General features: G+C 38.0%; 1 pseudogene; it reads left to right on the top strand.

Moving 5' to 3' along the window:
* The first annotated feature begins 333 nt into the window (after positions 1-333).
* LOC112629267 lies at positions 334-846 on the top strand (annotated as a pseudogene).
* Positions 847-15,365: the final 14,519 nt, after the last annotated feature.

The following is a 15,365-nucleotide window of genomic DNA, read 5'->3' as shown; positions in this document are numbered from 1 at the left end:
GAACTCGTATGACATTTCTGTCAAAGAGTTAGGGAATGACAGGTGCTACTATTCCCATTTTTTGATAGGAATAAGAGTGACAGAGTTAGTAAATGCCAGAACCAGGGCTAGAGCATAAGTGTTTTTATTTCTATCCTAACATGGGAAAAAGAAAGAAAGACAGATAAAGGAGAAAGAAGGGTGTAGAAGAAAGACCAGCAAATAAAAAGTAAAATGAGTTTGTCTACATATTCCTTGAAGAAACTAAAAAAAATCATCTTCAATGTTCCCATTCCTGAGACTACATGATGAATGAAGAATGGTTCCACGCCAGGAGCCAAAGCTCTAGTGGGAGAGGCAATCCCATAAATATTCTAGTATACACGATTTCTTTCCATGCTGCTATAATTGTGCACATGAACGTCCTGGGTGATGCTCTTAAGAGCATCAACAATGTCAAAAAGAGAGACAAACACCAAGTTCTTATCAGACTGTGCTCCAGAGTCATTATCCAGTTTCTAACTGCGATGAAACGTGATTACACTGGCAAATTTGAAATCACTGATGATCACAGAGCTGGGAAAATTGTTGTGAACCTCACAGGCAGGTTAAACAAGTGTGGAGTGATCAGCCCCGGGTTTGATGTGCAACCCAAAGACCAAGAAAGATGGCAGAATAATATGCTCATGTCTCATCAGTTTGGTTTTATTGCGCTGACCACCTCAGCTGGCATCACGGACCATGAAGAAGCAAGACAAAAACACACAGGAGGGAAAATTCTGGGATTCTTTTTCTAGGGATGTAATACATGCTTATAAGAAAAATGCCTCAATGGACCAAAAAAAAAAAAAAATTGCAGTATAATGGAAGAATTAAAGAAATGCCATGGGAGAAATAGTGAGCAAAATGAATTATAACATCAAAAAAAATTTTTTTTTGAGATGAAGTTTTTGCTCTTGTTGCCCAGGCTGGAGTGCAATGGCATGATCTCAGCTCACTGCAACCTCCACCTCCTGGGTTCAAGCGATTCTCCTGCCTCAGCCTCCAGAGTAGCTGGGATTAGAGGCATGTGCCACCACGCCCGGCTAATTTTGTATTTTTAGTAGAGACAGGGTTTCACCATGTTGGCGAGGCTGGTCTCAAACTCTGACCTTAGGTGATCCGCCCACCTCAGCCTCCCAAAGTGCTGGGATTACAGGTGTGAGCCACCACGCCTGGTGTACATCAAATATTTTTTGCCGATGGTCTCACTTTCTCAATTCCAAATATCTAAGATCTTCTCATTAGTTTGTCTTGTAGTGGATACCATGTATTATCTGATGTTATTATTTTGTATTCAGGCACCATTGTCTCTTAATACTATTTTGCCCACATTTTGGTATAAGATTTCTTGATTTTTCTCAAAGTAATCTTTGAGATCCTCTCTTAGCCACATTTGGCCAGTGACATCATTTTAAACTTTCAAGTTTTCAATTTCATGCTCTTATAATTATGGCTTGTAGAGCAGGATAGGACTACAGGAGATTGCCCAGCCCTACCCCTTGGACTCCACTTGTATCACAATGGCAAGCCTTGATGAAGCACTATGTTGTACTGACGAACTTTCAAAACTGTCAGCTTTCCACATTACAACCTAGCCAATCAAGGAATAACTAATGGGCCAGATACTCTTATACCTGCCTAGTTAAAAAATATATATTTCAGAAGACCTTGTTATAGGGTTAAAAAGCAGATTGGTTGGATTTGAGTAAGGAAAAGGCATAGTAACTAATGTGACTTATTTAATAAAATATAATTAATCCTCTTTACCTAATGCATCATGCTACTTAGTGTGTGTGTGTGCGCGCGCACATGTGCACGCACATGGGTGAATTGTCCAATAACAAATCACTGCTACTTCCTTACATTTGAGGTGTGATGGCTCACCTATTCACATGGCCAATTTGAAGAGAGAAGTTCACCTAAATACACAGCTATTCAAAAAGCATTTATTGAGAAGTTACAACATTTAAGGCACTTTTTGATACATGGGACGTACATATAGAGGTACCCAGCTCCCAGTGTGGTGGCACTGTTGAAATGAATTAATAAGATAATTTGTTAATGTGAAGGCTGTTTTATAAATTATGAAGTGCAAGCAAAAATTCTACTATTGTTACAAAAATAAAATCCATAAACCTTTTCCTATTGCTTGTTTGGCATAGAAGTGAAATCCTTTCAGGTTTGCACCTTTACAAGCCCTGGGCATGTGGGAATGTACTAAATATGGCTTGGACTTGGTTCAGTCTTAGATCTCAGAAACTGTGGGGACTATGATTGTGACAGTACCATTCATCTTGTCTTCTGTAAACTCACAGTTACAACTTTTCTCCAATTTGGGTATAAGAGGAAGACGAGACTAGTTTTGCCTTTTGAATCACACAGCCATCAAGTGACTTGGATTTTCATCCTCACTGATTTCCTTTGCAAAATGCCCTTGAATGTCAGGTGTGGGCAGAGAAACCATGGTAGGACTCTCTCCTCTTGCAAAGCAAAGTGGAGTGTTACTGTCACAACAAATGCATCTTTTCTTTTCCTCTAGTTTTCATAAATGCCCAGGTGCATAAGCAAATGTCCTAGGACTCTCTGTAGCTTGCTGAAGGTTGTAATAATTTTTGTATTTTTTACTTTAAGGTCTCTTTTATTTTTCTCCTAAATCCTGTTATGTGGCCGACCCAGGAAAGATGCTTATTTTCAAAATATAGGTACAGAAAAAGTAAGGCTCCATATGTGGAAATCAGCGACAACTCAACCTGTTTGGACTTTGTTTGCAACATAGGAATTGTACACCTTGGTTATGGTCTGTTAGTTGTTCTGAAATCTGTGCTACAAATTACTAATGACCTTAGTTGTGCTTGGCATTGATAACAGCAGAGAGTAATGCACATTTTATTCTACAGAGTAGTTTCAGCTGGTGCTGAATGAGGCAACCTGACTTCTAAACACTGTTTATTGCAAGGGTCATCTTACATCATTGCTCTATTATCCAAGGTTAATTGTCAATTTGCTTTTAAATGTTATGCAAAAGTATTGGCTTAGCTGTAGAAAACTTCATCTTGGGAAATTTGACCCTCTTAGCGATGAATAATTAATGTCCTATGAAATCACATTCCTGAAAGAGAATTCTAAAGTTCACCATGACCATCCTTTTTTCTCCTAAGTGTTTTCTATTTTTAAGAATTCCTGGAAACAACTCTATGTTAAAAAAGAAACAACGATTTAAAAGCAAACATGCTGAGAAAGTATTTACAGAAAACATGATAGACAAAAGATGGCTACTTTTGTTATATGAAGAGCTTTACATAAAGTTAGAAGAAAACCATTAAGAATACATTAGATAAATGGAGTAAGGATATGCGCAAAATTTCACAAAAGAGAGAGATCAACTAATAAAACTGGAAAACAGGTCAGTCTCACAAGTGTCATAGGCATATCATAACTAACAGGTACTTTTTTGTTTTTTTTTTGCTGATCAAGTTAGCACAGACTTGAGTTATAATACTGTTCAGAATATGGTGAAATAGGCACTTGTTCTATGTCACTTGTGGATGCATAAATTCTTAAGATTTTTTTGCAAGGTAAGTTGCAAAACTGTATCAAGATTTTTAAAAATACTCTTAGCCTGTTTTCAGTAATTCCCCTCTAGGAATCTGTTATAATGGCATATTGTTACTTAAAACATATAATGCATAAATATGTTCAAATATAATAGCAAAAAATTGGATCAAATATAATAGCAAAAAATTGGAACCACAATTAACATGTTCAACAGTGAGAAATGGGTAAATAAACTATGGTCTATTTAGTATATCATTGAGTAATATTGTAATGTTAAATTGCAAAAGCATTCACAAAACGACAAATATCTATCTGAGGTACCTAGAGTAATGAAATGTACAGAGAAAGAAAATAGAATGATAGTTGCCAGGCACTGGGGGAGCCAGTAATGGTCACTTATTATTTAATTGGTAGAGAGTTTTAGTTTGGGATGATGAAAAGTTTCTGGAGATGGTTAGTGGCGATGGTTGCACAACAAAGTGAATATACTTAATGTCACTGAATCGTACACTTTAAAAAAGCTAGAATGTTATATATTTTATCACAATAAAAAAACGTAAGATCTTTATAATAGCATGAGTAATGTTTGTTGTATATTGTATGATTTTAGTTTTAAAAAGCAGCAACATAAATGCCCTGTGAAAGACACTGTCAAGAGAATGAGAAGATAAGTCACAGACTGGGAAAAATATATGCAAAAAACCTTTTGGTTAAGACTGTTATCTAAAATGTACAAAGAACTTTTACAACTCAAGAATAAGAAACAACCTGATTAGAAAATAGGCAAAAGATGGCTGGGTGTGGTGGCTCACACCGGTAATTCAAACACTTTGGGAGGCCGAGGCGGGTGGATCATCTGAGGTCAGGAGTTGGAGACCAGCCTGGCCAACATGGTGAAACCCCGTCTCTACTAAAGATACAAAAATTAGCTGGGCGTGGTGGTGGGTGCCTGTAATCCCAGCTATTCGAGAGGCTAAGTCAGAAGAATCGCTTGGACCCTGGAGGCAGAGTTTGCAGTGAGTCGAACTCACACCACTGCATTCCAGCGTGGGCCACAGAGTGAGACCTAGCTCAAAAAAAAAAAAAAAAAAAAAAGGCAAAAGACCTGAGTAGACACCTCACCAAAGAATATGTAGAGCATCTACCGGCATCTATCTATTATATATATAAAATATATATAGTGTATATATACACATATATATGTGTATATATGTACATATACATATATGTGTGTATGTATGTACATATACATATATGTGTGTATATATGTACATATACATATATATGTGTATATATACATATATATGTGTATGTGTATATATACCCCCATACTGATGGGAAAATGCAATAGCTTGTAGCAAAAGAAAAAGAAGTAGAAGAAGTAAAAAAAGAAAATACGAATAGTGACTGTATTAGGAAGTGGGACTATAAATGAGCCCTTTCCTTTCCAACTTTATTATTTCTTTCTAAATGTTCTCCAAAAAGCAAGTATTAAATTTACAGTGATTATATAAACTTTCAATTTCAAAAGTAAATGAATAGGACTTTCAGTTGAATATGGTTCCAGATTGAACACATACATTTTACATCTGCTCCCTCCTGGAATTCCAATAAAACAATAATAAAGGCTTTAATAAAAGACACGAGCTCTTCCAGACAAGAGGTACCGAAAGCAACAAAATCAGATGGTCTAACTTGGGATAGAGACTGACTTGGGCAAACTATAGAAAGCAGGATTCTCACCTAGCAGTGAGAAAAAGCAAAAAAGACCTTGAGTTGTACCTGAAAATTCCCCAAAGACTCCAGGATGAGAGGAGATCATTTTCTCTGAGGGAACAGGTAAAGACGAGGCCTTAAAACAGGAGGACTGGTTGCAAATTTGTTTAAGGATCAGATCCTAATTCTAACCGTAAGGAAACAATCAGACAAATACAAATTTAGAGACATTTTGCACATATTCACCCATTTAAATTGTATAATTGGTTTTTGGTATGTTCTTCATACGTGCAACCATCACCAGGCAAATTTAGAACATATTCATCACAGACGAAAGTTCTTAAAAAATGTCATTGTCATGTGAATAGAAAAGGTGGAGAAACAGTTTCGATTAAAGGAAATGAGATTAATAAGGCCTAATAACTAAATGCAATACATGGTCTTTGACTGGGTCCCAGATTAAAAAAGAAACAGCTGGAAGGGCACTATTTGGGCAACTGGGGAAATGTGATTATGGTGTGTACATTAAATAATACTGATTTCTTGGGTTTGATATTTATATTTTGGTTTTGTGTGAAGATTGTCCTTGTTTTAGAAGATACTTGCTGAAATATTTAGAGAAGTGACAAACTTATTCTCAAGTGGTTCAGCAAAACAATCTATATATTTACCTTTCTCAAGAATCTACTGTAGATTGTGTGCCCAAAAGGGGAGGGGAGTAAAGCAAGAAAGAGAAAGACATGGGATCTGGGAATCAGGGGATCCAACATGAGTGAGAGGGAAGGGAACACCAAGATGATGGTGACGGGAGGTCCTGAGGTGACAGATGTACAGCAGGCCCAGAAAGCAAGCAGGCCCAGAAAGCAATCGGCCCAGTCCAGAGGCTCTCAAGAAGATTACTTCAAGGAGAAAAATATTAGTAAAACAGATTATACATTTGAATGTATGGAGAGAAGGTTTACATAAGAGAGGAGTTTATAGTTGAATTAGTGATACTTACCTAAAAATCCAAGCAAACGAAAAGCAAGACACATTAACTCCAGGCAGAACACAAAGTTATGGAGGAAAGGAAACGCAACAGTGTACCACATGGCTTAGTACTCAATAGTCTTTCCATAGTCATAAAATATGGAATATTGATCTATGCAAAATTACAGGGTATTCTTATTAGAAAGATGGTGGAATCTCTCTTTCTTTCTCTCTCTCTCTCTCTCTCTGTGTGTGTGTGTGTGTATAATAGAGCACTGCAAAAGGAGACCCTCTATATTATACCTACAAAAGAATAATCACAATAGCAATATAAGCATGATATTTAGTAACGAGGAGGTAAATTCCACAAACATTGGAAAAAAGTGTTAAGAGAAATTTGTAGTGAATGGAAAATGGAAGTGGGAAAGAGGGCTCCAGTTTGTTGAAATAAACCTTATAAAACTGCACGACTCTTTAAGTCATATGCATATTTAACTTTGAAAAAAATTGAGAACAAAAGAGCATGTGTTATGCAGTGTGGCTTCATGGAAAGAGCCCTTGTTTAGGGACAGGTGATCTGAGGTCTAATCTTGATTCTACCAAAGCTTTGATATATATGTGACCCTGAGCAAGTCATTTGCATTCTTGGAAGTATATGTCCTTATTTGATAAAGTGGACTTAATAATGTTTAAGAACCTTTCCAGCTCCAAATTAAATAATATGATAAAGTACTTATCGAACACAAATATTTGACTGAAGAATTAAATATTTTACTAATGATAACTTGTTTCTAGCAGGCTTACATTTAATGTATCTATATTTAAAAAATTGTTTTTATTAAGGTTTATTTTAATACATTAGTACAAATATCTTCAAATGAAATAGATTGCTATGGACTGAATTGTGCCCTTCCTCCCAGCATGCTGTCCCCACAATGTGATGATATTTGAAGATGGGACTTTTGAGAGGTAGTTAGGTGTAGATGAGGTCACGGTGGTAGAGTCCCCATCATGGGATTAGTATCCTTATAAGAGAGACCAAAGCTTACTCTCCCGGCATACACGCAACGAAGAGGTTATGTGAGCACACAGCAAGATGGTGGTTGCCTATAAGCCAAAAGAAGAAGCCTCAGAATGAAACTTACCTTGCTGGCCCCTTGATTTTGGAATTTCCAGCAACCAAAACTGAAGAAATAAATTTCTGTTATTTAAGCCACCCCATCTATGGTCTTTTGTTATGGCTGCCTCAGCAGACTAAGACACAAACTTTGAATTTTGATCTTCTCCAAAATAGCTTATGTCAGCTTTGTTAGGATCTCTACTGTAGTCTACTGTATTATATGATAATATCTGATTATGTCAGTACCAAGAATTATCTAATTAAAACTGGCTATATAATTCTAAAAAATGTTTTTAAAATTTGTTTCAGAGTTAATTTTTAAATTCTGATTTTATTAAAAAGTAAGCAACTGCCCAATTCCTGTAAATATCCTTTTTGAAAGAAGAATTTTGACTATGAGTGCAAAAACAAATTTATTGAGTATAGAGTTGGTTTTGGTTTTAATATTTAAATTTCAAGGCATGATTTTGTTGTTGTTAGAAATTATAGATCAAGGCTGGGCGCAGTGGCTCACGCCTGTAATCCCAGCACTTTGGGAGGCTGAGGCGGGTGAATCACAAGGTCAGGAGTTCGAGACCAGCCTGGCCAACATGGTGAAATGCCGTCTCTACTAAAAATACAAAAAATTAGCTGGGCGTGGTGGCGGGCGCCTGTAATCCCAGTTACTCCAGAGGCTGAGGCAGGAGAATCGCTTGAACCCGGGAGGCGGAGGTTGTAGTGAGCGGAGATCACACCACTACACTCCAGCCTGGGTGACAGAGCGAGACTCCACCTCAAAAAAAAAAAAAAAAAAAAAAAAAGAAATTGATTGTATCTCTTTAAAAAGTATACAAATCAATTTTTGTTAAACTAGATACCTTTTAAAAATTATTGAGCGAGGCGCGGTGGCTCACACCTGTAATCCCAGCACTTTGGGAGGCCGAGGAGGGCGGATCACCTGAGGTCGGGAGTTCGCAACCAGCCTGACCAACATAGAGAAACCCCATCTCTACTGAAAATACAGAATTAGCTGGGCGTGGTGGCGCATACCTGTAATCCCAGCTACTCGGGAGACTGAGGCAGGAGAATTGCGTGAACCCAGAAGGCGGAGGTTGTGGTGAGCTGAGATTGTGTCACTGCACTCCAGCCTGGGTAACAGAGCAAGACTCCATCACACACACACACACACACACACACACACAAATTATTGAAGAGTCTTAAAGAAACATTTTTAAAGAATTATTTTGTAACTTAAAAGTCATCCAATTTTTTTAAAGGGGAGAATTTAAGTGTATTCAATGTCCTTTCCTCACAGAATCTTGACCCATTTACAATGTTTCTATTAAACAATTCTAAATATAATTTTTGAGGAATCAGTTCAAATGCTTTCCTCTGAGGATTTTTCTACGTGATACTAATAAAGGTGTGGTTTTTTGTTTGTTTTTAAGAACAATAAGCAGACCTTTATTAAAGCTGAGAAATAAAAATGAATGTCATTGGAGTACTTAGATTTTGCTGTATGTATTTTTAGTCATTGTACAACATTTTTCATTTTTTTCCTGGTACAGATGTCATGTTTTATAGGATTTTAAGAAAAAAAACATTCTTAAAATGAAGACCATGAATCAGTAAGTGGAGGCAGAACTCACTTATATAATAGCAGTAGGTTTGAAAGAAGTCTGAAATTATATATATGAATAAAAATGCAGAGTTGGAAGTACTCCTGTAAATACAAAACACTTAGAAAGAAGGAAGTGGGAACAGGATGACTGCATAAACACTTACATGGATTATTTACGGGTATGATTGCTTTAAAGTGTGGATTGGCCATAACTTAAAATTTTAACTTTCTAATCTAAGACACTTGCTGAACTGAAAATCAGATGACAGTAGGCCTAGATAGTACTGAACTACCCTAGAGGTAATGCAGCTAGGACCCTGGGGACCTCAGGGGTAACGTATACGCTCAGTACAATGTCGGTCTTGGTTTGTTGGGGCCATCTGACTCTGGGTTTAGCAAAATAAAAACAAAATGGTGAATTTTAGCATTTCCTTTTGAGTTGGGAAATGAAACCAGAAAACCACTTGACCCTTGCAGCTGCTGTTTGCCTCAGGACAATGTGATCCTGAGCATGTCTCTCCATGGCTTTGAGATCACATTCATTTTCTTGATATTGCATATTTTCTTGATATCACTTTAAAAAAGTGATAGGAACAGTTCGAAATGACAAAGATGAAACATCAGTAGGGGAAGAGCAGCCAGAATGGCTCCTGTAGGAAAACGCTCGATTGCACGTACAGAAAAAGCACACTTAAGACAAAAGGTGCTCATATGGGGCTTATGAGAAAACTTCCAGCTGTGATTTGGATTTTTGGACTCATGTCAGAGGAGCCTTAGGAATATGAAGAACTTGGGAATTGTTTTAGTAAGACTTGCCACTTTGTTAAGGCTTTCAATACTCAAGGGGCAGGGGTGAAAGGAGACCTCATAAAAGACCATAAATTACCGGATTCTGTGAACATTTAGCTCTACAAATACAGTTACTACCTAGTTTTGAATTATGAAGTCCTAAAAAAAGCTTTTGGGGATGACAGTGGGGGTGGGAGTAGAGTAAACATTTTTTATTGAAGAATAACATATATACAGGGAATTGCACCAATAGTGAGACAGTTTGATAAATTTTTACAAAGTGAACATATCCCACTAATGACTACCTAGATCAAAATATAATTAATACATTACCAGCACCCTACAAGCCACTTTTGGTTCCCTTCCGTCATTACTCATCCTTACAAAGGGCAGACACTATTTTGACTTCTGTCACCATAGGTTAACTTTTGATAGTTTTGTTCTTTATAGAAATGCAATCATACAGTAGGCACTCTGTTGTAATCATCCTTACATCTGTGGAATTCATCAAGTTTCTTTGCATGTATAACTGCAGTTTGTCTTTCTTCTTTACTATATTTTATTAGTCCATTGAATATACTGCAATTTATTTATCTTTTCTACTATTAAAGAATATATAAGGCCAGGCGCAGCGGCTCACGCGTGTAATCCCAGCACTTTGGGAGGCCGAGGCGGGCGGATTACGAGGTCAGGAGATCGAGACCATCCTGTCTAGCATGGTGAAACCCCGTCTCTACTAAAAATGCAAAAAATTAGCTGGATGTGGTGGTGGGTGCCTGTGGTCCCAGCTACTCGGGAGGCTGAGGCAGGAGAATGGTGTGAACCCAGGAGGCGGAGCTTGCAGTGAGCCGAGATTGCGCCACTGCACTCCAGCCTGGGCAACAAAGCAAGACTCCATCTCAAAAAAAAAAAAAAAAGAACATCTAAGTTGTTTCCAGTTTTTGGCTATTGTGAGTAATGCTACTATTAACTTCCTTGTACGTGTCTTTTGGTGCACACATATCAATGAATTGCAAGAGTTAAACTGATGGAAAATAGGGTATTTGAATGCTCTGCTTTAGTGGATACTGCCAAACAGTATTCCAAAATGGTTGTACCCATTTACACTCCTACTAGCAATATGTAAAAGTTCTTGCATTGCTCCATATCTTCTCCAGTATTTGGTATTGTTAGTTTTTAAAAACCAACCATTCTAGTGAGTGTGCGGTGGTATCTCATAGAGGTTTTATTTCACATTTCTCTGATGAGTAATGGTATTAAGTATCTTTTTATATGATTATTTTATTTTATTTTTTAGAGACAGAGTCTCACTCTGCCACCCAGGCTGGAGTGCAGTGGTGTGATCATAGCTTACTGCAGCCTCAACCTCCAGGCTTAAGGGATCCTCCAGCCTCAGCCTCCTGAGTAACTGGGACTACAGGCCACACCACCATGACGGGTTGATTAAAACAAATTTTATTGGCTGGCACAGTGGCTCACACCTGTAATCCCAGCACTTTGGGAGGCTGCAGTGGGCGGATCACCTGAGGTCAGGAGTTGAGACCAGCCTGGCCAACATGATGAAACTCCGTCTCTACTAAAAATACAAAAATTAACTGGGTGTGGTGGCACACGCCTGTAATCCCAGCTACTCGGGAGGCTGAGGCAGGAGAATTGCCGAACTGAAAATAAGAATTGCTTGAACCCAGGAGATTGCAGTAAGCTGAGATTGTGCCACTGCATTCCAACCTGGGAGACAGATCGAGACTCTATCTCAAAACTCCTTGTCTCCTTATGTTGCCCAGGCTTGTCTCAAAGCTCCTCAAACTATCCTTTCTCCTTGACTTCTCAAAGTGTTGGGATTATAGGCGTGAACCATCATGCCTGGCTTTCATATGCTTATTGATCATTTGGATAGCCTCTTTTATGAAGTGCTTGTACAAATCTTTTGGCTATGTTTTTGATTTTGTCTTGTTCTTATTTATGGGAGTGGCTATGAGTTCCTTGTCAGATATATGTATCATAAATACAGTCTTGTGTTGCCTAACAACGGGGATACATTCTGAGAAATGTCTCTGTTAGGAAATTTCATTGTTGTGTGAACGTCACTGAGTGTATATAGATATGTCAACCTAGATGGTGTAGCCTACTACACACCTAGGCTATACGGTATAGCCTATTCTCCTAGGCTACAATCCTGTACAGCATGTTACACTACTGAATACTTCAGGTAATTGCAACACAATGGCAAGTATTTTTGTACCAAACATAGCAACATAGAAAAAGTACAGTGAAAATATGGTCTTATCATCTAATGGAACCACAGTTGTACACGTGGCCTGTTATTGACCAAAACATCATAATGTGATGCATGACTGTGTATGCTTCCATTGTATGGCTTGTGACTTTTCACTCTTCTGATGGTTTTTTTGAGAAACAGAAGTTTTAAATTTTAACAAAATCGTGACACATCAATATTTTCCTTTATGGTTAGTGCTTTTTGTCCAGTTTAAGAAATCTTTGCCTATCCATGGACATGAGATTTCTTTGCAATGTTATCTTCTTGACTTAGAAGCTCTACTGTTAGAATTTGTTGTTTCAGGCCGGGCGCGGTGGCTCACTCCTGTAATCCCAGCACTTTGGGAGGCTGAGGTGGGCGGATCATGAGGTCAGGAGATTGAGACCATCCTGGCTAACACAGTGAAACCCTGTCTCTACTAAAAATACAAAAAATTAGCCGGGCGTGGTGGCGGGCGCCTGTCGTCCCAGCTACTGAAGAGGCTGAGGCAGGAGAATGGCGGGAACCCGGGAGGCGGAGCTTGCAGTGAGCTGAGATCGTGCCACTGCACTCCAGCCCGGGCGACAGAGCGAGACTCCGTCTCAAAGAAAAAAAAAAAAAGAATTTGTTGTTTCAGCTCCAACATGTAAGGAGCTTGGAAGTCATTATTCCTGTTCTTACAACAAGGATAAAAATTGAACAAACTGAAAATCAATTACTTTTCTTATTTTTCTGTCAGATAATTGAGGTCACAGGACAAACCAGCACCCCAAAATCTGGAGTGACAGCTTAATACAGAAAATCATAGCTGGGATCAACTTGCTGAAATTAAAAACTGCTGGAGTCATTCAACTGGTAAGAATGCGTAAGTAGTAACTTTGATTAATTGTCTGAACTAGCTTGGAAGTGAGAAACTTCTGAGAATTGCAGTCTTAGGAAGTCTCCTTTTATGAGTTTTACCTCCAGGAATTCCACCAGATTCTTACAGTAAAAAGTCAAGCAAATTATTCATGTTTCTGGCAGGCAGAAAGGAAAAGCAACCAAGCTGAAAGACATCCAGAGTGTTCTCCATAACAGAGGCCTACTCAGCAACAGAAAAGACTACCAGAGCCTTATCTGACATGAGGTAAGGGAAATTCCCCACCTCCAGCCTCCTCTAGTCTTTCTGTATCACCTAAGGGAAAAAAAAAGAGATTATAGCCCGGGGATACAGGCTCCTTGAAAGACTTAATCATAGGGCTATAGAGCACTTCCTCTCCACTCTTCTGGTTGGAGACCTCAATACCTCTCCTTCAGTAATTGATCATTCACACAGGCAAAAAATCAGTAAGGATACAGTTGAGTTGAACAGTGTCATCAGTCAACTTGATCTAATATTGACATTTATACAGTACTTCATCTAAAAACAGCAAAATATACATTCTTCTTAAGCTAACATGGAATATTTGCAAGACAAATCATATTCTGGACCTTAAATCATACTTGAATAAACTTAAAAGAATAGAAATGATGCAAAGTATATTATATATTATATACAAAGCATATAATATATACAAAGTATATAATATATACTTATATTAAACTTAAAAGAATAGAAACGATATAAAGTATATAATTAGAAATGATACAAAGTATATGCTATATAAAAGAATAGAAATGATACAAAATATATCAGACCACAATGGAATTAAACCAGAAATCAATAACAAAAAAATTCCAAAATATTTAACAATGCTAAATAACACATAGGTCAAAGAAGAAGTGTTAAGAAATTAGAAATTCTATTATTTTATGTTTGTCATTGAGGCTTATAATTCATCACAAATTGATTCTATGGTATGAAGCAGGGATCAGCTTTTGCTTTTTTTCTTTGTAGATACCTGTCAAGCATATACCAGAGAAGGCAAGGCCAAGAGCTGAATGATTTGGTCATAAGGATACAAGGTACTACTTCTATATTCAGAGAGTTTATTACTCACATAGACAGGGAAAGGGTGAAAGCTCCTCTATGGTCCTCGTCCCACACACCAAAAAAAAAAAAAAGGACAACACCAAAATAAAAGGGACCAGAGATGTATGGGATATCCCACTGAAAAAGAAGCCAATTCTAAACTGCAGTCAAGTGGTTTTATATTCTGCAGCTCTACTCTGAGGTGGAAGGGCAAAGCAGAAATACTTCAACATCATCAGAATCCAGGAGGCAACGAGAACCTGTCTCACAACAGCTTCTCAGGGGAGATAGGGAAGTAATTAGAAGATAGAATTGGAGCAGACCCTCACAAGCCTCCCATGTTCTTATTCTCTGGGAGGGTCACAAAGTGTTCTTCCTTGCCAAGCCAAGACTCAGATTGGCTGTGGTTTAGTCCTTTTCCTGCACGGTCTAGGTAAATACATACAAGGTCACCTGGAGTGGCCATTTCTCTACAATATCTAACTGATACAGCATTTTATTTTTTATTTTTTGAGACAGAGTTTTGCCCTGCCACCCAGGCTGGAGTGCAGTGGCATGATCATGGCTCACTGCAAAATCAACCTCCTGGGTTCAAGAGATCCTCCCGCCTCAGCCTCCCAAGTATCTGGGACTACATGCTACTACTCCTGGCTAATTTTTAATGTTTTTGTAGAGACAGGGTTTCCTCATGTTGCCCAGGCTGGTCTCAAACTCCTGGGCTCAAGCAATCTCTCTGCCTCAGCCTCCCAAAGTGTTGAGATTATAGGTGTGAACAATTGCACCCAGCTGGATGCAGCACCATTTTAATAAAAAAGACCAACCTTTCCCTCACTGAATTGAAGAGGCAATTCAGTTTTGACTTTTGATTCAATAATTGATAAAAGTAACAAATTTGAAAATCAAAGTTACAAGTACAACATCATTTGTCTTAGTCTGTTGTCTGTTGCTGTAACTTATTACCTGAGACTGGGTAATTTATAAAGAAAGGAAATTTATTTCTTACAGTTCTGGAGGCTGGGAAGCCCAATTCCAAACTGACATCTAGCCAACTTCTTGTGAGGGACTTGTGCTATGTTAGAATGTGGCAGAAGGCATTACAGGGAGAGAGCCCAACTGCCTTTTATAACAGATCAGTTCCCATGATGACCCATTAATCCATTAATTAATGAATCGATTAATCTATGCATAAGGGCAGAGCCCTCATGATGCAATCACCTCTTAAAGGCTCTACCTTTTAATACTGTTACATTTAGATGAAATTTCAACATGACTTTAGGAAGAACAAACATTCAAATGATAGCACCATCTAAACATCTAAGAGCCGTATCAGGTGTTTGATATTTTTAAAGAAGCATGATGATTTACAATAGGGCAAAGAACATGGTCT

The sequence above is a fragment of the Theropithecus gelada genome, chromosome 7b (genome assembly GCF_003255815.1).
Source record: "Theropithecus gelada isolate Dixy chromosome 7b, Tgel_1.0, whole genome shotgun sequence".
Classification (NCBI taxonomy): domain Eukaryota; kingdom Metazoa; phylum Chordata; class Mammalia; order Primates; family Cercopithecidae; genus Theropithecus; species Theropithecus gelada.
The sequence above is the reverse complement of the archived record's forward strand: the minus strand, read 5'-3'. Positions and strand labels throughout refer to the sequence as shown.